The sequence below is a fragment of the Seriola aureovittata genome, chromosome 7 (assembly GCF_021018895.1).
Source record: "Seriola aureovittata isolate HTS-2021-v1 ecotype China chromosome 7, ASM2101889v1, whole genome shotgun sequence".
NCBI classification, from domain to species: domain Eukaryota; kingdom Metazoa; phylum Chordata; class Actinopteri; order Carangiformes; family Carangidae; genus Seriola; species Seriola aureovittata.
The window spans coordinates 27,575,156-27,598,268 of NC_079370.1; the positions used below are offsets into that span (position 1 = coordinate 27,575,156).

At 41.4% G+C, this 23,113-nt stretch overlaps 1 protein-coding gene across 7 annotated transcripts in view; it reads left to right on the forward strand.

Moving 5' to 3' along the window:
• Window positions 1-3,930: 3,930 nt before the first annotated feature.
• The window catches only part of adgrb1a (adhesion G protein-coupled receptor B1a), a 160,863-nt gene continuing 141,680 nt past the window's right edge, over window positions 3,931-23,113 (forward strand). For 4 of the 7 annotated variants that reach the window (XM_056380683.1, XM_056380681.1, XM_056380684.1 and 1 more), the window contains exon 1: window positions 3,936-4,482. The gene's annotated coding sequence lies outside the window, so the exon portion shown is untranslated. Of the gene's footprint in view, window positions 4,483-23,113 lie in introns of all 7 variants that reach the window. The other 3 variants (XM_056380682.1, XM_056380680.1, XM_056380686.1) reach the window with 2 other exon arrangements.

Consider the following 23,113-nt stretch of genomic DNA (forward strand, 5'->3'; position numbering starts at 1 on the left):
TCTTTGTTGTTGCAGGTGTCCATTGTTAGAATGAGCTCACCTGCAATCCACAAAGTCTTGGGCTGATATCATATTACTATTTTATACTTGATATGTATTTTACTATATAGTCATCTTTCTGTTCTTCTATTTAGTGGCTTTTATACATGTGACCTTATGAATCATATTTGATGAATTGCATTCTATGTGTGTCTATATGACTTTAAACTTTGGCTTATGTTTCAAGCTGTGCTCTTTCTTTAGGTGATGGTGACAGAGATGGAAATGTTGCTGTTTTATTAACATTTCTGGGAGCTGTCAGCTCAGTGAGCAGATCTTTTTTCTTACTTAGTTTAATCTTTTTGCTTGACATCCTGTGGAAGTACATTTGGATATGCGTGCTTTACATCACCTTTTGCCATGGCAGTGCCAACCATGACGTCACCATGCCAACGATGGACAACCCAGCATGAAATGAAGAACTGAAACCTGGCTACATAGCAACAGTGAGGACACAGGCATGGAGCTGGACTGGCTAACATGCTACAGAAACCACAGGGAATCATCACTGCTGCCTGGTGGGACACGTGGTGCTGGATGGTGTGTGTTTATATCCACAAGGAAAGGTGAACCCTTCTGCGCTGGTGGAGTTCATGGTCATCACCATATTATGTAAAAAGGGATCTCATGGCTGCTGTCATTGCTGCAGATCCTTGCAGCATCATCAGCAATCCTCAGCCATCCTCACTGGACTCAATCCTGCAAATTTAGAGACTGCTTCACCGAAATTCCATCTTGTTAATATTCACGTTGTCCATGATGTTTCATCTCCCTTTACATGTCATGTATGTGTGGAAATGAAAGTTAAACCTAACCAAAGTTATCCTGCCAGTGAGTGGGACCTTCTGATTTGTAATGATGATCTTTGTATGTTGACACTGTCAGAAACACACTGATCCTACCACCTCCGTGTTCAAACACTGTGCTGGTGTACAGTGAGCGGGAAGAGTGCGGCATGGTGATGTGGTATTTCTATTTACACCCCAGGGCCACATTGCAGCGCATGATGTAATACTAACAAGTGTCTGTTATGACAGTAATCTGTTCAAGGTGAGATGCAAATTTATGCTCCATCTATCTGAATATGGTGTAACAGCTTCAGACTGTTACATTAACTGTACATATAAACCTCTGCTGGACACCATTGGGAACAATGCACAGTGATACATGTCCATTGCTAAAGGGATTACCATGGAGTATTACACTATATTTTATTCAACATGTATATCATTTATTTCAATGGGACAATATTCAAACTAACACAAAAATTAAATGTAGGAAAATTAAATCATGCAAAACTAGAATCACCTCCTCTCGGTTGTCTCGCTCCTCCACTCAGACTAGTTCCAGGTTACATCCCTGTTTATCCAGAGTCATAGAAAATATGAACCATTTGTGTGAAAGTTTGTCATAATTACTGTGAAGTCTTGAGTAATGGCTAAAATGTGTTTTGTGAGGTCACACTGAACTTGACCTTTGACCACCAAAATCAAATCCGTTCATCCTCGAGTCCAGATGAACATTTTTACCAAATTTAAACAAATTCCCTCGAGGTGTTACGGAGATATTACATTCACAAAGCCAAAACCATGTTTTGTGAGGTCACCATGGTCTTGACCTTTGACCTTTAACAAGCAAAATGTAATCAGTTCATCCTTGAGTCCTAGTGAATGTTTGTGCCAAACTTGAAGAAGTTCTGTGAAGGTGTTACTGAGCCACTGGCTGTCGCCAGCATGGAGGCATAAGCAGGGAGTTGAATTTGTGCACAATGAATAAAGTGATTTTATTAGAAGTACAACATCTCAGTCATGATTTCTTTTTCAAAAATGAAACAACATTTTACTACAGCCACAGGATGCAACAACCAATTAAAAAAGTTAAACACCTACGACAATTACATTGCAAACACTGACATTCCAGGAAAACTGTCCTGCAGTTTATTGATGATAAAACAATGAAGGGATGAACCTGCTATGTGAGGAGGAGGAGGAGAAGGAGGAGGAGGAGGAGGAGGAGGTTAGACTGTTTGAGGCACGGACTGATGGAAAATCAGTTGGCTATGACTTTGTGGACAATGAAGCTGCTTTGATTGGCAGCTCAGCAGATAGCAACTCCATTAACTTTCCTGTTTAATTGGTCACTTAAACAGGGACGTGTCCCAAAGAGAGGGAAGCGTGATAAACTCTGTCCCATTCCTACAGATAATGAGTAACCTGTAACGATCAATACGAGCGAGAGAAAAAATACATTACATATACACAGTACATATATCAGATTTCAGGTAAACCCTGAGAGAAACCAAATCCTACAAGGTTTGGATTGTGGGTCCATGTGGGTGGGGCCTGGTGACTGCTTTGTTATGACATCACAAAGTTACAGAAGTCCTGACGGCTGGTTTTAAGGCTCAGTTTCTGAATACAGGCTGTGTGCATTTCTCTGTGGACTGAGGCTTTGATACTTTCACAGTATTAATATAGAACCTAGACTTGCTTTATAATCAAACAACACATGAACATCTACCTTTATACTGTATATATAAAGGGTAAACTGGTATTACAGGAAAACTACACAAATTTTACACATCAAAATCTTATTTCATATTACGAAATAACATATTTTGAAAAATTATATAATTTAATGAGGTTTTGCTCATTTGTAAAGGTTTAATATAAACTAGAGCATCATTTTAGACATTTTGAGAATGAGTAAGTACCATTCTTAAAATTGTAACTACACCCTGCAGAATGTGTTTCAGTAAATACAGCCTGTACATTTTAACTTTCTTTTTATTCGTTCCACACAAGCATTGCAGAAGTTGTCATTTCAGCACTGGGCTAAATATATAGAAGCTGCTGTGCAGCAGCTGTGTGCTCTGGGTACTTAAAGCCAACTTGTTGCACACACACAATCCACAGAAAGTTGGAGCAACCAGTGAATCGATAACTTAATTTGCCCAAGAGACCTCATTGCTGGTATGTTGGAATCCTGAGGTCAGACATTTAATTTTGTGTCTAAAAACAGCTAGACCTAAAGCATTTAGTCTAAAAGTATGAGAATGAACCTCAAAACCCTCCTGTGTAATTATTCTGTATGCACCCTGGGGTTGTATACTGAGGACATAACCTCACACCCCTCCTTGGTGATGAGGTTTGAGTTTGACATGTTGTTTAAACCGGCGGATGCTCTCTCTCCCACATGAACTGATGCATCACTGAATTAGCCACATCCCCTGAATGCTTTCTAAAAATCCTACTGCAGCTGTCAATTCTTAACATGTTGTCTGTGTGTGGCAGATGTAGGTGGTGACACAGACACACACAATATCCAATTGACACTGTTTGACTCCAGAAGAGGGGGCTGATGGGTGAATTTTCTATTGAGAGGAAAACCCCTCAGCTTTGAACACAAAGGCAGAATCTGACAGGAAATTAGACGATTTTGCCTTCAAAATAAAAGAAATCCCAAAGGGGAAACCTCTATAAATAGTATGTTGTTGTATTATTGATTTTTTGGGCACTGCTGTCATGTACCACTAAAAATAATAATGAAGTTTGCAAATTTCATGACACACAAACAGATATGTAACAGAAAAACACACATACACACATTTACTCTTTTAATTTTAAGAGATTAACAGATTTTGAAAATGAAACAGATGAAAAAAAATAACAGAAAAGAATGCAGAAAATTTTTTTTACATTTAAAGGTAATTTATTCTTGATTTAAATTCATTTCTCTCCACAGTGCTGCTTTGATAAACAGCTCCTCCACACCAGCAATGCAGCGCTTTACCTCCTCAATTAGTGTTTTTTTTATTTTGAAAGATTTGGCAGGAAGTTATTTTGGTATAACTAGACTCTCTTGACGGCAACGCGAGCCCCGGGCTTCCAAATAAGGAATCCGGCTGTTGCTGCGCGCGGACACAAAGACAGACAAGGACGCACCGGAGCCCGCGAGCTGGAGACGACGGTTCCAGAGAGTCGCGCAAGCCCTCTTCTATTTGCCGCTCCGGTAAACCTCTGCGTTCAGCTGGAGGACCGTGTCACCTGAAGGCGGGAGGGATTTCAGAGCTGGAGAACTTTTTTTACAACATTTGTGGAATAAAAAAACAACAGCTGTTAAAAAAGGATTTCCTTCATATGTTAAAGAGGATGTTTAATGTTGGAACAATGTGAGAAAAGAACAGTGAGTGAAGAGACTCGGGATTTTCTGAACCTGTTTTACGCACTGGAAGCTCTGTCGGAACTAACGGACTAACTCTGAGTTTCCTCCTCTTCTTCATCCTGTTTATTTCACTTTATCTGAGACCAAGTTTCCCATTATAATAATGCGTTTTGAGGACTTATTCTAGGCCCCGGGCTTTGGAATTGGTGACTGCCCTGTGAACGCACCGAGTTTTGACCACTGACAGAATGCATCAAAGGGACTGCTAACTCACTCAAGGTAAATTCTCATTTTCTTCAAAATCATTGATATCCCGTCTTATTCTACCTCCCCTCGCCTTCAAGTTTACTGTGCACACATGTCACCACAGCTTCTTCACTGTTTCTCTGCGCGTTGTTTTGATGAGATTCATGTCGTTTTTGGCTCGTTTGGAGGAAAATTAGCAAAATAAAAAAGAGAGTGGCATCAAGTTAGGGAACGATGTAGATTTTATCCTGCTGCTGTGTTGAACCATGAGAAAGTGGTCTGCCTTTAGTCAGGTTTGGGTGAGTCTCTCACACCCAGCCGGTCTGTGCTTAGGGAGTCGCACCGCTGGTGGACAGTCGCCGTCTGGATTAGTGAGTCAGCCCGGGAGGATGGAGCGAGGCACGTTTCTCTGGGGATTCAGTGTCACTTAACTTCATTCAATAATCGCTTGATTTAATGAGTTTTTGCCCATTCGCAAAGGTTTAACAGCAGCTATAGCTTCGTTGAAGACATTTAGAGAATGAGTAAGCACAACTCTTTAAATCGGCATATATCAAACACACCCAGCAGAATTAGATTATGTCATTATATTTTATTACATTTTAACTTTTTTATTCCTTCCACTCACCCTTTGCGGAAGCTGTCATTTCAAATGTTATATTTTTTTCAGCCTCCACAGGTGAGGCAATTGTGAAAAATACTGATGATAAGCTACTTGCAGAATTAGTCTTTTGGAAGCAGCGTGTGTTTTTGTCAGGGAGCGAAGCCGCATTTAAATGCAGGATTTTTGAAGTAGAGTTTGGTCTCTACATCCAAGAAACCGCGGCGCGTATCCGGGCAGACCTGGTGCATGACTTATCGGAGTGTGTCAGATGTGGAAGAACTTAAGTTAAATAAACAAAATTATTAGTATTTTAATAACAGTCTGAGGTGATGGTCTTAAAGTGTGAAGAAAGACAAGGATGCTCCCTCTTTGCCACACACCCTTTAAATGGGAGAGCTTAATAAACTTTAAAACTCCATATGATGATTAGTCATCTGTAATACATTTTCTGCATGTTTTGTTACCTGGTGAAATGTATGAAGAATGTGCTCAGGTCATGTGATGATGCTTCATGGTGATGAGGCAGGTGAAATCATGCCCAGTGTCACTTATGGGGGAGAGACCAGAGGCACGTAGCTGCTGTCTTCGCAGTAGAGTAGGCAGATGAATGCTCTGAGCTGTGGCGCACTTTCACTAAGCCTGGCTTCACTCATCGATGGACCAATAGTCTTATTTGCCACAGAATGGGTTGTCGTTCACTGTCCCCTTCTGGCACAAGGAGCCTCCCTCATCTCTCCTCGTGCTGCAGTAAGACTCAGTCATGTCAGTCTGTAATGTGTGCTGCATGTTCTCACACACAATGATGAAGAGGAGGAAGAGGAAGAGATGAGTGCTGCTGTATTTGAAAAAACTTTCAAAAACAGTGTTTTCATTGGATTTCCATGTTTCAAATGTAACACCTCTCTGTGCAGCTCCATGCCCTGCTTGTCTGCTGTCTAATAATTTAGTCCAAGCGCAGACATTTTCCAGTTCTCAGATCAAACTAGTGGGGGCGCTATAAAAACACATAACCCTGTCCCTTGGATAAAACAGGTTAAATTTCCATTTAGCTTCTGCTAAACTGGACAGTGTGATTTAAAATGTTGGCGTTCTTGCTTGTGGACGGAGCTAAAAAAATGCAGTTTCATACTGTACATATCATGAAAAATGTGAATATGTAAAAAAAAAACAAAAAAAAAAAACAGTTTAAGGCTAAGTGAGCTCTTGGCATCTGAAAGTCTCGCAGCTTGTATCAACTGTTCTGATGAATACACACTTTAATACAGGAAGGTTTATCCACTTGTTTACTGTCCATGAAGGAGAAGTAAACTTCAGACATCAAATTTGGCTGGTATATAATTTTGAAGGCCAACGCCAGTATTTCTAGACTCAAATCAATAGTTGATTTAAAAAATTGTCTGAAAAAAAATGATTACAATGCAATAAAACCCTGTACAGAACAAGATGAATGAAATTCTTTTGGTTTAGCAGTTCTCTAAAGCAGCCCAGTGATGCATATTTATTCACAGGCAGGAATACATTAGGCATTTAAAGGTCAAATTATATTCGAAGTACCCTTACCACGTTCATGCTTAGTGTCCCTTGGTGTGTTGTTCTGTTCAACCAAACCCTTTTCTCTCCATCTCCATCATCCTGCTCGGATCAGCCATCATATTAAACTCTGCTGGACTACCTCTGACCCGCATCACTGCGGCTTGTGTTGCTCCTAAAAAGAAAGATTGTTTACATTCCCCAGAGGATTGCGGTTGTTGCCGGTGGGTTGAACTTATTTTTGACCTCTAGTTAATATAAAAATGTTCAATTCAAAGCTCTGCAGATGATTAATCAGCGTCCCGTGCATGAAACCACAGAAGAAATGATGCTGTTGCCTGAACCTGCCTCAGATAAAAAACACTTTTTTGTCACAGTACTACTAAAACCATGTGTGCACAGGACGGGTCCACTTCTGTGACAGCACATGCAATGCTGGGACAGGACCAGATTCAGGATCTGAGAAGCCCCTCACGCCCCCAGGTATGAATATTAGCAGTGGACTGTTTTATCCCGGAGAAAGAGAGCAGATCACAGAAATAGACTCAGCAGTACTGTCCTGACAGGAGCGGCTGGCTCAGAGTCACAGGGATGAGACAACCCAGGCCTTTTCAGAGGCATTCATGCATGTTTTTTTAACCTAGATGTCCTCCTTTGTTTCTGCGTCTTACATCCTCCCGCTGCTTGGGAAAATACCCGTGCCGTGTCGACTTGCTCCCCTTCCTTCCATTTTCTCATCCTCTGATCACTCCCTTCCAAACAAGGCCGCAGTGTCCACGGCTTGTGCGCTATCAGAGAACCTCATATCTGAATTTGTGACATCAGAGGGAAGAAGAGGAGACAGTGAACGGGGGGGGGGGGGGGGGACAGAGGCAGTCATTGAAAGAGTCGGAGATGAATAGATGGGTGACGAGGAGACAGTCAGTGGTACGATAGAAGATGGATTAAAGGCGAGATAGAGAGGGACTGTAGACACAGGGCTGTGTGACATAGACAGACAGTGCTATTTTGCTGCCTTTGAGCTGCACACATCACTGTGTGGGTGACACCCACCATGCTTTGGAGTAAATGCACAGCAATCAGTCAGCACAGACAGGCCCGTCTCACACACACACACACACACACACACACACACACACACACACTCTTTTGAAATACAGGCACTTTAAAGGTGAACATGCCAATATCCTGTGTCCTGAAAGCTCCTAATGGCTTCTCAACAGGGCTGTGGGGAGAATATCTTTGCTTGGAGCGACTTGGAGGTTGACCAGATCCTGCAAAACCATTGGCTCCTCTAATTAGAGACTAAACGAGGAGCTTGGGAAGGGTGCTTAATGAGGCTTGGCCAATGTGCGGAGTTAGACGGGAACTTAGACTGACGATCATGTAACAGGCACAGAGCTTTACCACAAAGAGCCTCAGTGGCTACATTCACACCTCCGCGGCGCTGTTTGACTGAATGATTGCTCACTTCAAGGATGGAACTCGTGTCCTATGACCATGTCAGCTGATGAAGGCATTGACGCAGACGTGCAAAGTACCCATGACAAAATGCAGCAACAAGTCGCTAAGTAGTTTTTACTTTAGATGATAAATTTAAATTAGTGGCGACTTCCCCAACAAATAGGCTACCCATCATCCACCTGTCAAGTCGGCAATGTCAGTTTCAGTCTGTTGTTTTCTCTTTGTTACCTTCACTCCTGTGGCTCAGGAGAAGGTTTGTGGTTCAATCCCCAGCTCCTTCAGGCCGCATGTGGAAGTGAAGACACTGAACCCTGAATTGCACCTGATGGTTTTTCCATCAGTGTATGAATGTGTGTATGGATTTTCTGTTTGAATGTGTGTGAATGGGTGAATGTGGCATGTATTGTAAAGCACTTTGAACAGTTTACAATAAGTGCAGTCCATCCATTTATCATTCTCCCAGGAAAAAGATTACTACCTAAGTTGAATTTGGTCATATGATGTACTGTTTATAGCCTCAAATCTTTGTAAGGAGGAGGTTTGAGTAGGTGGATGGTGATATAAAGTGTTTGACTCTGACACAGGAAACAATGGTTGGTTTGTGGTTTCCTACCAACAGTCAATTTAGGATTATTTTAAGCATGGACATGATCCTCCCTTCAAGTGTTTTAGGTGTCTAACCTCAGCCATGGTGTATTTGACATAACCCTGAACCTTAACCAGACCTTATTTACCATGCGTACATGCAGTAAAAAAAAACCCCAAAAAAACACACACAGTTGTTACATGTACAAAAAAAGGTTGTTATTGGACGTAATTCTATGTTTTTAAAAATGTCGAACATTAATTATCTTGTCTGACTATAGGATTGACACCTCAGGTGACTTTAATCAGTTTGACAACTCTTTGTTCAGGGTTAGGGTTTGCTACAATACTCTGAAGCCGTCTTAGTTTAGAATGGTCAACAGTATCAATCCTTTAGATAAATGAATAACCAGGTGTGTACACTGTTGTACAACAACGTTTCCTAACAATCATACCACTCACCGGCTTTAAACATGTGGTAATTGAACTGTGGTGTTTTCTTCTCACCATAAGCTCACTCACTGTGACTCCACAGTTTGGCCCCTACAAGCAGTTTAGTACTGGGTCATACATTGTTTCAGGTAGTGGCTCAATCCTTGTAGGTTTGTGCGAGATAGTTCAGATTTTTTTATTGAGGATTTACTGCATTAGACCTTTTGAAAACACATTCACAGGGTTAGGGAAACCTACACAGTTGTGAAAAGGAATAGAAGAAAAGATGGCTACCCCTGCTGTGATGCTGGTGGATACCTAATGTAAAGTCTGATCTAGAGTGTTCAATCTACACAGCATTTGTATTTTAATGCTTATAAATACCTTTGTCAACCAGCCAGCGCTAAGCAGTTTATGCTTGGCTGCTCTCTCGACAGTTGTCTCCAGACAAAAGGCACCATGTAGCATCTCGCCCTACCTTTATAGCTTAGCAACAGGAATGATTAAGTGATCACACAGTCCCTTCCACGCTGCTGGCTCTCACAAAGACTGCTCAGTCATGAATGAAACAACGGCACAGAGAAATAAATAGAGCTAAAATGAATTATTTAGTTTAGAATGAATGTTTTCTCACTTCCTGGCGAGTCAGTCCTTGACATCGGCCGTAACATCACCAAATTCAACAATTGGAACAGCAAGAGTTATGCTCAATTTCTAAAAAATGATTCCTGGGGTTTCTGTGGTGTCTTGGTGCCTAGATAGTCTGAACTGCTGCTGCATCGTACGTGGCCCCATCTTTCATGGTTCAAGGACCTTTGTTGTTCCCTCTGCATACGTTTTCTGTTTTCTGGTAATTATTAGCTCATGTAGCTGTTTACCACTGTTCCAATGAGTGCTTTAGTGTCTTTTAGCCAAAACGTTTTACAGCGTGCAGCTTCACTGATTGGTTAAGGAGTCCAGGAGACCAAAAACGGAGCGATAACAGTGTAAATTTTAGACATAAACACGACTCCAGATGAATGATGATGTTGCTGGATTATAGTATGAACAGGTAACAACAACTAATGTGTTTTGCTTGTTCTGCTTCCCCCAAGTGACAAAAAAATCTATTTAATGTTGGTTTAAGGTTAGGGCAAGATAAACAGTGGGGTCCAAAAGTCTTCCCAATGAGAAAGTGGAACCCCACTATATATAACATCAAAGGTACCTGGTTTCTGGCTTTGGGAGCCCATAGGATCTTAGCTGTTTCGCTTATGAGTCAAGGTTTCAATTAGCAGGATTCTCTTCTCTGTTTGCTATTTTTATCTCGATGTTAGCAAGTGTGTGAGAGAAGCAGAGGAAACACCTTCACACCTCAGCCTGCTCCTCTGGAAGCTTCTGATGAGAAAAGACCTAGAAGCCAATAGATGAAACCATGTGGATGATGTCAGTTTATACAGTACACACATCCAGTATAACGCAACATATGACAGAGCAGAGATGGAAGAATATACACCACAATATAACACCTACAGTGACGGATTTGTCTGCCAAAGTTTTTGCATGTCATAGATGAATAATCAGAAGTGGAAGTGTCCTTTTGATTTTATTGTAAAAATATTGTAAAATCTGTATTTCTTATCATTAAGCGGTGTTTGTCAAAAACATACAGTTTAAGCAAAGACAGGTGCACAGATAATTCACAGACATTTTGACATTTAAAGAAAGCCTTTGCAAGTGTGGTAAAATTATACAAAGAGATAAATACATAAGAGAATGTATCTTATTTTTGGAACTCATTCCATTTGTATGCAGCTTAGTATTTGAACCCAGTTCAGTGTGAACAAGAGGCACAGCTCCTGTTAAAATGTCCTCCGACCTGACACTGTAAGTGCTGTATTTAGGCAGTTTTGCAGTAGATCCTTATAAATAAACAACATACATTGCTGCTCCCTTCTGTTTGTCAAAGAGGACATTCCCACATGTTCCTATAAGATACAATGATGAGTGAGGAAAGTATCACAGGGAGTCAAGAAGCTTTAAGGTGGAGGGAGAAATACGCATATATACATTATCACCATAATCAAGAACAGACATAATTGTAGATTGTACAAAGATCTTTTGACTAGTAGAAGAGAAACATAATTCGTCTCTGTACAAAAATCCAACTTGAACCTAGGTATCCCACATGGGGTCTTAATAGTGAGTTTCAATTTCATGACCATGAAGGGTTTGGATGTGTGCAGTAGGCTGGGTACTCTTAGGTGACCCAGAGAATAGCATACCTTTAGTTTTACCAGAGGTTGACAGAAGCTTATGTTTGCAGAGAGAGATCTGAAATGTGTCAAAAGTAAACTGTAGATTTGTAATGACCAGCTTAAGAGAAGAGACAGTGGTATATAAAAAAGTCTCATCTGCATAAAAGTGAACATTACAGTTTGGGCTTCAGAGAAGATATTGTTAATATGCATGGTGAATAAAAGATGACCAACATAACCAATATACCGTTGTGGAACACTTGTACTAACACTGAGGGGACTTGACTTGGAACCAGTGGAGAGACTCATGAAACGAGTTTACCTAGTAGAATACCATGATCGACTGAATCAGGCTTTGGTCTATAAAAAGTGCAGCATGTTGATGTTTGTCCAGGCCTTCAGTGATATTGTTAAGTAAAAATAATGCAGCTGCTGTTGTGCTATGACATGATCTCCAATTTGATGGTAATTTTTCAAGTCGCTAGTATCACCACAGTCATTTAACTTAATGTGTTTCATAACGTGCAGAAGCCCAGATTTTTGGAAGTTTACCTGATGCCAGGGATAAGTTAAAAATGTAAGACAAAGGTGCTGCAATTAGATCAGCCCAGGGGTGAAGGAGGGAAAGCTGTAAACTATGTTTACCCTCAGTTTGGTCAGGGGTTATTGTAAACCTGAACTCAGTTTACTGGTCTAAAATGAATTTATTGCCAGAGTGAGAAATATTTGATGGACAACCTGCACTCATGGACATACTAGTGAACTGTTTGTTAAACATGTTTCAGGTTAAATGAAATAATGAATGAAATCCTCATATTTGATTTGTTTATAATGATTTGATTTTAGGATTAGGATTACATTTTTGAGGATTTGATTATTTTAAAAACCTCAGATGCTTTTCCAGGTGATTTTGTAAGCAAGAAGTCAGATATCTCATGCAGACCTTGAGGGAATCTTTTAAAATTCGGCACAAATGTTCACTTCGACTCAAGGATGAACTGATTAGAATTTGGTGGTCAAAACATCAGAGGTCACTTTGACCTCACCACACATGTTTTTGGGCATAACTCAAGAATTCATAGACTAGTACCGACGCAATTGAACATAATTGTATAATAGGATAAAATGATGAGTTGATGCTATTTTATATCTAAAAGTTCAAAGGTCAACTTCACTGTGACATCATAATGTTCTGCAAAAACAGGCCATTATCAAGCAGCAACCTCTGCAAGTGTTAAGAACTGCAGTTCCTCTACTGACCACTAGAGTCTGGCTCCAACAGTGAGTCAGTCCCCATAGACTCTCATGTTAAAATGTCCAACTTTACAGCAGAAATAAACATGTTTACAGCCTGGTACAAAAACAGTTTTGGTCTCTACAGCTAATTTCCTCCTTCATGACAACTGTTTATATAACTCACCTGTTTACATTTTATTAAGGTCACAAACCAGCATGAACCGAAATCCCAGCTCCACACACGCCCCTCCTCTTTAACCATATTTGGATTAGTTGGGAGTTAGGGGCGGAGTCAGACATTGCCGAAATGGAGACAGTGAAGCAGCAAACTCTGAGCTTCAGAAACCTATGGGTGACGTTACAGAGGCGACATCCATCTTTATTTACAGTTTTTTTTTCCAACACTGTATAACTTAGAAACACAAGGGGACATTGTGACCATATTTCCTATAACTCCAGGTATTTCCTCTCCTCACAGGAGAGTTCTACTGTGTTGGAAGGCAAAAACTAAAATCTCAAATGAATCCCAACTTCTCTTCACCAGCTCCTCCACTCTGACAAGCTATGAGTTGAAGAAATGCCACAGAAATTAGTCACTTGCACGTAGGCATGTTCATGGCATTTCCCCCCACGCACATACTGTACATAGACACCTTGCTTGTGAAATCACAGATGGTTCCCTCTGCTTCCTCCACAGCTTTCTCAGTGGTGTCGTGACCCTGCTTTTGGCTGAAAATATGAGTTCTTATTAACACATTATGCTGTAAATTTTTGCACTTTTTAAACTCCTGGCACTTCATTCATTATTTCATTAAATAATGCATAGTCTAATCACCATTTTCAGACGCATTTTGTTTCCTAGATTATATGTGTAGCCACATATAAAATGATAACCATATGTGCATCAGTCTACACATATGCAGATACCCGCTACCTCTGTTTGCAGACAGCTCTGCTGCTCTGCTCAGAATAGCTCAATAACACAAACACAGGTAGTTTCATGGTGCAGGTTGAAATGATCTTTTCTTTATCCTCTGTGATGAGACCGAGGGAAATCTTTGATCTGGAGTGGCTGGATAATCATCCGTAGCTGAGCCCTGATTTCCATCTCTGTTCAACTCTCCCCTGGAAGCTCCGTAAGCAGCCATCAACACTGGAACTAATCAGGGTTATTACCACTCTCCCCACTGCATAGCACACTTCTCCAGATGCGGGAACCGCTACACCGCTGCTTCTCTTCTTCATGTTGATATTACAAAGCATATTGATATATACAGAGGGGCCTGAAACCACTTACAGAGAATGCAAAGTGGTCTCAGACTTTTGGACCCCTCTTTGTCTGTTTGCTGATGCATTAAACATAAAGGTGAACAGCCTCTGATGTTTCTGACCACTATTTCTTTTCTTTTTATTAAGGTTTTTGAGATGAGTTTCCAAGGCAGGGCTGATATCTGCCTCATTGTAACATCAGATGTTTGATCAGAGATCTTATTACGCTGTAATTTTACCTGCACTGAAGCCGGCCTCACCCTGCCTTTAGGAGCTGCTAACCCTCCTTAAGACTTCTAAAGCACAGGAGGAGAAAAGAAAAAGCTGCTGCCATCTTTTCACATGTGCTTGTTGTTTTTGAAGTTTCCAGTCTGTTAAAGTCCATCTCCAAAGGGAGGTCCAATTCAGTTCTCCAATCTGTCTCAGGTCAGAGCAAGACTCAAATCAAGTCTCAGTTCCTTAAGGGACAATCCATCAGAGTATGAAGTTTCAGTTTGAAGTAAAGTCTTGAGTCTTGCCAGTGTGATCCTGGCATCCAGTCCGTTGGAGAAGTCCAGATCAAATCCCAAGTCCTCATGATTGTGACTCAAGTCCAAGTCTTGAGTCCAGAACCCGAGTCCAAGTGTCAAAACTACAGCTCATGTTCAGAAAAGAAGAAAAGACTATGCCCAGCTCAAGATTCATGGTGGGGTGATAAAATATAAACATCATGATGCAATATGATCAGTTGTGCTGCTCTACTGTCATTTCTAATTTTGTGTATTGTTCTTCTCTTGCTCTCAGACTTAAAGCAGATGTTTACCAGGGTCTAGTTATCACTGCCATGAACAGCTCTGACCTTCTCCTTCACACAGATCCATGTATATCCAGGATTCATCTGCTGCAGTTTGTCTTCCATTAGACAAATGTCTTCATGAACTTTCCGTCCTCCTCAGACAGAAAGCGCTGACTGTCCAATCTGCCGCCGTCAGCTGTGTGTTGTACAACAGCCTTTCTGTGTGACCCCCTCCGTGTTCCAGCTCATTACATCTGCAGTGTTGTTTTCTCCACTTAGAGGACAGTTGCAGCTGGATCCTGAGCTCGGCATATTTTCTCTACTTGTGCACTTGTTAATTTGCTGTTATGCTCCTTCATGTGGAGCTAATAGTGGCAAAGAGAGAAAATTAAGAAAACAAGCAGGCGTGATGTGAAAGATGTTCATTTTTCCCGTCCTCTACCCAACGCTGACCGCTCTTTAATCTTTTTTTTCATTTAGTTTCAAATTCTTCTACTTTTCTTATTTCTCTCCTTTTAAAACTTCTCCTCACAAATATCCCCCTTCCTTTCTCTTCCTCTCCTCCCGTCTCCTCCATATTCTCACTTCTGTCTTCTCTGTTCTCTGTTTTCCCTGTTTTTCTCTCAAGTCTATTCTACTCCCTCACTTTCATCATCTCTCCTCTTCTCATCTTCTCAGGTGATCTCTTCTTCAATTTCATCTTCTGTGCTCTTTTCTCCAAATTTCTGACGTTTTAACTCCTCTCGCTCATCTCTCTCATCCTCTCTCCTCTCCTGCCCTTTCATTCTCTTCTCCTCCTCTCTCTCCTCTCCTGTCCTCTCTCCTTTCCTCTCCATGTCTCCTCTCCTCTCCTCTCCTCCTCTGTGTGATGGATGGTGTGGGTCAGTGTGCAGTCTCTGACAGTGATAGCCTCTGTCAGTGTTCAGAGTCTGAGGGTGTTAACGTTATCTCCCCCCTCCTCCCCTCTCCCCTCCAACTTTATCAGCAGTCTTCTCAGGTCATTGACTCAAGTCTGTAGGAGAAGTGGGGAGAAGGTGTTATTTTTGTTATTGGCTCACTCTCATCCAGAAGCAACAGGAGGCTTGATACTGATGAAGGGACGGTCAGGACTTTCTGAAAAGCTGCTTGTTACAAAACTTTTCCTGAAATGATTCTTTGTTCTCTCAGAACTGCTCACATGAAACCATCAACCCAGAGGTGGCAATATACAAGATGAGGATTGAAATAAAGCTTAACTCGGGTAAAGATAATGTATTTCTGGTTGACGCCAAATAAATTTTTATGAGTGTAGTTTTTATGAGTTGGCTTGGGCATATTCCAAAATTGAAGACCTCAATACAGTACAGCCCAAGTATTGTGATATTCAATATTATCACAGGCTGTTTTTTTACTTTCCTTTTTCAGTATTATATAATAGGGCCCAAATGTAGACAACGAAAAAAGGGGTTGATCTAAAAAGGTGTTTTAATGACTAACAGAAACTTCAAACAATAACAAAATCAATCAAGAAATCAGGCAGGAAACACTGAACGCAGATAAAACAGAAAATCCAAAAACACTGGGAGACACAGGTAATGTCACAAATTCACTCTGAAGCAAACAACAGAGAACAGAGACTAAATACACACAAGAGAGGGTGATTGAACACAGGTGAAACACATTAGGGCAGGGCAGACAAAGACAGGAAGTCAAATATCTACGAGACGCACAAGGGAAGTCATTTCAAAATAGAAACAGGAAATCAACCAGAAGTAAGTTTTCTGTCACATCGTGTTGATGTCGTGCTGAGCTTTTTCCTACTGTTTTGGGCCACTTAACTTCCTATTATTTTTATAATTCTTTTGTACAATTATTTTTGAGCTAAAATTCAATTTAAAAAAAAAAAGAAAAATCAAGGATGTTGTCATTTCATACATAACTTAGACTCCATCTGTGGAAACCCACACCAAGTGGGCATAGGGTCTGCATTAGGCCTGTGTTGGGTCTGTTTTGGGTCTGTGTTGGACCTGCTTTGTACCTGTATTGGGTCTGTGTTGGGCCTGTGTTGGGCCTATGTTGGGCCTGTGTTTGGCTTTTGTTGGGGTTGGTGTGTTGATCCAGTGAGAGGGTGAAATACAGTCCAGAAGATCCAGTTTGATGAACATGTCCATGAGTTTCAAGGGCTTGATGGTGTTTCTGGTGTAAGAGACGGGACTTTAGGACTCTGAAAGGTGATTGGCTAAAGAAAAATGAATGTTAAGAGTTAGTGCATCAATGTAAACAGTTGGTGGTGCCGTTAAACTTTTACAGAAGAACAGGACACAACGTCTCCTCTCTTCAGTGGAGTACAAACTGCAGCACATGTTCAAGTCATGATCACGTCTGTTTCAGGGACACTTTATTTTTATTAGGTTACTAACTAACTAACACCTCAGGCAGGTGTTAGAATGTCAGATTCTTTAATATGCACATAAACACAGGTGGATGGAATCGCACTCTTTGTGATCTACCAGAGATGTGGTTATCATGGATTTGATTTGCCAGTGTGGTGTGCTGGGGGATCACATAGGATTACACTGTGTGTATCTACAAGAAGTACAATGACACTTCCACACATAAACTCATTGAGACAAATGAGGATGATGTGTTTATGACCCAGTGCTGAACGTGGCTTAAAGTGGTTCTTGAAATAGTAATAGCCTGTCTACAGTTTGTATTTGTATCCACTCATTGGTGTAATGCACATAAACTACAGTATGTGAGTAACTTCAAAGTGTCACAGTCAGAAATGGAGCGAGGAGGTCACACTGACTTTGCCTCAGCGTCTTGCCTTTGGCTGGGGTGAGGCCAGATGTTTCCCAGGCAGCAGGGTGTGTGGGGCGACACTGAGAAATGATTAAATATGTTACAGAATGGTTGAAAATATGATTGATACGTCTCGATGGTGATATATGAAGAGTTCATTTAAAAGAACAGTTATCTCAATTTTTCTTTATTGTGTACTCAAGAAAAAATGTGACGTTTATTTTTTGACAAAAGCTGATAAAGTCAAACAAGTTTCTTTTAAGTCCAATATTTAAAATAAAACAAGTCGGTAAAGAACGGAAAATTGTTTTGTTTTCTGCTTCTCTTGGTTAACTCCTCTGACTGCTATCATTGTTTCGCCCTGAAGTAGATGACATCACGGACTCTTCATCTCCAGCCGAACAGAGCCCTGCACCGTGATTGGCTGAAAGAATTTATCTTGCTGTGTTCAAGAGAAGCAGTGGCGTTTGACATGCTGTAAAACCTGAACTTGCCTTGACAATGGACAATAACGCCTTTTGTGACAAAACATATTTAGGGTTCAGAATGTGCTACGTGTGAAAAATAGCTCAGAGCATTCGTTTTGTTTATTAAAGGATGGTTTTTATCTGTTTTGGCAAATTAACCCTTCATATATGATTTGATAAAAATCAACGTAGTTTGTCACAAAAACTATTTAAAGAAGTATTAATTGTTTGGTTTTTTTGGCCACTTGGTGGCAGTAGAACTGTAAATACTAAAGTTACATATCCTGTAAACTTTACAGTTGCGGACACAGAGCAACATCAGTGGAGTTTGTGAACACCAGATGAATGAAAGTTCAGTATTCACTCATCTTGTCTGTTTTTTTGGGCAGCACCAACTCTTTCTTCAGCTGCTAAAGCTCCTCCATGTTCAGCAGATGGTGCTGGACGGGTTGTGGACAGTAGGTTCAGTATTTCGGTTTGTCTCGGAAAACAGCTGCTTCTGCTTTAAAGAAAACAAAGCTAAAAGAGGCTAAAAAGCCCCACAGAGCTGAGGGAGGGTTCGGGAGTAATTCTCTGTGGGGGTTTTCATCATGTGTGTCAACGTAAGCCACGTCCTGCAACACTCATTGCAGTTTGATGAATTCCATTAGCACATGTGGTAACAGTGCTGGTCTGGTTAGCACACAACTCATTGTAAGTGTGTTTCAAATGCTCATTGGAGCGTTTGTGTTCACGGCGCTGTAAAGGTTCAGGAGGGTATGTTGAAGGGACAGTGTCAGCAGGCTGTTAACCTCCGCCTGCACCAGGTCTGTCAGCTCCCCAGGCAGCACACGGGAGTTTAGATAGTCTGACTCTCTGTCAGGCAGAATATCAAGCTGCCAATTGGGAGTGTGTTTGATACAGAGCCATTGTTTTGCTTTGGCTCCGAGTCAGAGAGAGAGCAGTGGAAAAAATAGGCAAATACCAAATCAAGTGTCTCTCGTCCTACCTCCCCCTCCCGTTCCCGGTGTGTGATGAAGACACTAAACATGTTGGACGTGCTCTTTGTTGTTGGTCTTTCAGCTCTGTCCCTCCATCATCTGCCCTCCCTGCCCCTCTGGAAGCTTTTACCTCTGCTGCGCTGGAAGGAGATTTTTCTAATGTTGATGAAGTTTGAATTTCTGCAGCTGGCTCTGTTTTCAGTTTCTGCTCAGCCACAGCTCATGCTAACTACCCAACTCTCCACTTCTGCCAGAGAAATGGAAACAGCGCATGCCTCACTTGCTGTGCACCCAGGGATTTTTCTCAGTAAAGACCTCACAGGAACTGTTTCACAACGCCGAGTGTTCAAACTTTTATGAACTGGCTAAACTTTTATTTCCATCAGTGTGAAAGCAGCAAAACAGACATTAATTTAAATGAAAATGCCACAGCCCATTACTTTAATGTAGAGTTACACAGTGGAAACAGAACGTGGATGAAAATGTCTGTTCTGTTGGGATGGGGAGCAGAAAGTTTGTGCAGTGGGAGATGCCGCAGAAGCTGAACTGTGGCGACTACAGGAGGGAGCAGGTAGCTGTACGGTGATGAAGCAGCCTGTCAGTGTGTGTAATCAGCCATGTACACTGTGGCCAGCCACCAGGGACACACACACTCATTCTGTCTCTCACAGTAACACTCACAGGCTCTTCATTCTCACTCATGATCCACTAATTCACTAAAGATTCAGCACTGTGATGTCTCTGCTGCTTTGTGACTGTGCACCTATTAACACTTATAGAATGGGGCTAGGGGCCAAGGTCCAAGTCCCATCCACAGCCCCTCCCCACAGCCCCCAGGCCCTCAGAAATATTTGACCAGACACCAAAAATGAAGTCTTTTGTATTTTATTTACTTACTGTGCTCATATAAAACTCATTGTTTCTGTTGAATACAAACATACTCTTGATAACATGCCCTTAAAACAACAGTGACTTCCGACCAGGTCTTTGTTGGTCAGTCGGTTTCTTAGATAACAGTGCGCCAACAATGTGTCTGACAACACCTCATTTTAACACCAACAACCAAAAACCAAAACCACAGTCTTTTCCTTAACTTCACCAAACTTGCCTAAACCCTAAAGTCTTGCCAAAACCAGAGACCAGGACTCTGGATCTGAATCCTAGTCTCTCATGTACTTTTATATGTTTCTTACAAAAAGGATTTGCTGTTGCAATTTAGATTTCTATATATATCATATCTAAAAGACACAGTTGGTCATGGAGACAAATTAATTGATATCACAGAAACTAAGAGTGGATGTTGTGATGATGTAGATTCTGTGTGGACACTTCCTGCTGTTTCTGCAGCTGTCAACTACTGGAGAAAGACTTGACTCTGTCATTTTGTTTATATTTAATTATACTGTTAGTATTTTTATGGATCATGAGTATATTTGTTAAAGATACACAGATTGTTCCAGTTTATTCATAGAAATGTTAACACAAACTGTTGTTAACCTCCAGCCTCCCTCTCCTGCCCACAACCTCACTGTGCTGTGTGTTGATGAAACCATGACGCTGTCCGTGGTGCTGAAGTAACAAACTCCTCATTGATATTAAATTGTCTCTAAAGCAAATATCAAGAGCTCTCAGCTCATTTTAACAGACAGATCTTATCGATGTTCAGAGACCTCGGTTTCCTAAAGTGAATAAGCTGTCGTCAGAGTTAAATGTTTCTTAGTGATGTTTGATTTCCATCCCTACTGCAACACATTGGAATGTATATGGGCGCCTTAGTGTCACTTCAACCGTAGCTAACATCAAGTCCTAACATCATGAAAACTAAGCCATCTCCATGACAACTCAAGTAGCTCCGTTTCTTTTTTACTGCTGTTTTCAAGGTGAAGAGTGAACTTTCACACGTCCATCTGTTCAGGCGCCACATCGCTACATGGCCGTCCCATGTTGAAGGCACAACTGAAGTTAATGTTAGCTAACTTCAGTTTTACACCACAAAGACACATTTCTCTCTGAAAAACAAAATTTGAAGTGCTCTGATTTCTCTTTCCCGACCCAGTTGGACAAGCAGTGCCCCCCCAGTTTTAAAATTTAAAACTGACGTTGCCAATTACGTTGTAGCTTCCCATTTAAATAGAAAATACACCAGTAGACAAAAAAAAAAAACGGGATTAAGATATTGGATTAAGGCAGATTTTATTTTTAATAACCAGTCCATGTAAGAATAGATGGTTAAGGCTTAAGTATTATTAGATCCTATGAATTTAGTTTAAGAGTCTGGCTTCTCTTAATGCCCCCCCCCCCCCTATCAAAGCAGTCTAGACCTGGGCCTGCTCTGTAGACTTGCGATCTGTGAAGACACGTCTTCATGGAACTCGTTCTCCGAAGCAGGTGACCCATGAAAGAGCCAGGGGAGTTTAAAAATGCTTTATGTGAAATATAGCTCTTAATAGTTGTAGACAAGGCGAGTTATTTGTAAAATAAATCCTGGACTGCATCAAATCTCACACAGGGAGTTTTTATTCTAGGTGTTTGTCTCTCTGTCGTCTGAATCCTCACACGCTGAGTAGTGAGACACATATAGAAAAATGCAGATATGCTGTAGGACGCTTGAATGAGCCAAAGAGACTTATGAGCATATGGCTGCAGCGAAGTGAAATGCTCACAGGCTATGTGTGAGCTGTTTATGTATATGTGGCCGTTGGCTCCATATGGAGGGTGGGATATCATAAATCCATGGCTCGGGGGGGTGGGGGTTGGGGGGTGTGTGTGGGGGCTGTGGGGAGGTGCTGTGTGGGCTCTGCGGCCCCTTCCCTTAGGGAATGATTGTAGAGGAACCACAGTAATAGTGGCTGGCATTGGGTAATTGTGCCCTAAAGGCATGTCATGTTTTTTCACTCTTGCGCTGAGGAATCACACCAACACCCCACGGCTGTCTAAAAGAAGTTCAGCATAGACGACCACGTCTGGGGAAGGAGGAGATAGAGAGGTAACAAAGAGATACTGAGAATCTGGTGTCGTGTCAGATTTACAGAGAAAGTGAAGGTGAGAAGAGACCTGGAGGACAGTTCTGAGCTCTGATGTCACAAGATGTGGAAACATAATTAGAGGGTGTCATGACGGGTAGACAATTTGAACCCCAGTCACTTAGATGTAAGAAGCTCTGAGTTGATGACAGTGGTGATTACCTCACCTTGAGCCGAAGCGACCAATCAGAGCTCTTCTCATCCCCCTTTAAAAGCAGCCAGGGAGGGGGACAGACTGAGGTCGAACACAGGAGAAGAGAACATTTTCATTATCAAAAATGAATTGACAAATCTGAATGAACAAACAGCTGATTTATGCTGGTTAAAGTTGTGCAAACAATGAAGTTAAACACTGTGCTTCTCTGCATGTTGTAACGCTCTCATTTTATTAATAAATAGAGACTCGTGTATTTACTGATTTATCCAGTAGAACAAACTGAAACTCTTCAAACAAACTGACACAGAACAGTTTTGTTCCTTTTCAGGAGCAATGCTCAAGGTCAACTGACATTAAATCCGGGTGTCCCAGCAAAAAATGTAAATAATTAATGGAGGTGATGTGAGCGGTGGCAGCAGAGTGTGAAGTAAGCAGGATGGAGAAGTGTGAGTCCACCTCTGGTCCACGGAGCTGGACCTGAGCAGAGGGAAAAACCACTGAACATAATCACTGAAATCATGGAGGGTCTTTCTTTTACCCTCAGTGTCCAGCAGCAGCTCTCCACCTGGATTTAATCCTGGCTCAGGTCACATCTTCTATTACCTCATTCAGTCCGGTCTGGAGTTATTGACAGCAGGTAACAGATTGGTAACAGATCGTACAGGTTTTTGTATTTTAAAACAAGACCAGGTCAAAACCTAGTATTAGGCTGGACCATGTCATAGGCTATTTGCATTCTGCCCAGTGTCAGCTGGTTTCTGGTCTCACGTTGGGAGCTGTCGTCATTGGCGGCTGTAGTTCCGTCTCCATAGTTTCTGGAGCGTCTCAGTGCAACAGCATGTGATCTGTCAACTGGCAAAGTGAACCTACAGTGCTTTGTGTTCACAATGCACAGGTGAAGGGAACTGCAGCGTGGACTTGAAGCGTGATGGTGACCTCAGTTCAGTTCGCTTCAAATTCACTATGTTAACAACACTGCAGCTGTAAATGTTGGTCCACGTGATTTTACTGTTAAAATCTTTCCAGTCTGATCTCCAGAAAAAAACCCTGAACAATATTTACTCTTGACTCTGTCACCGTGTCTGAAGGATGAAATCATTTATGAAGAGGAGCTGCTGAAC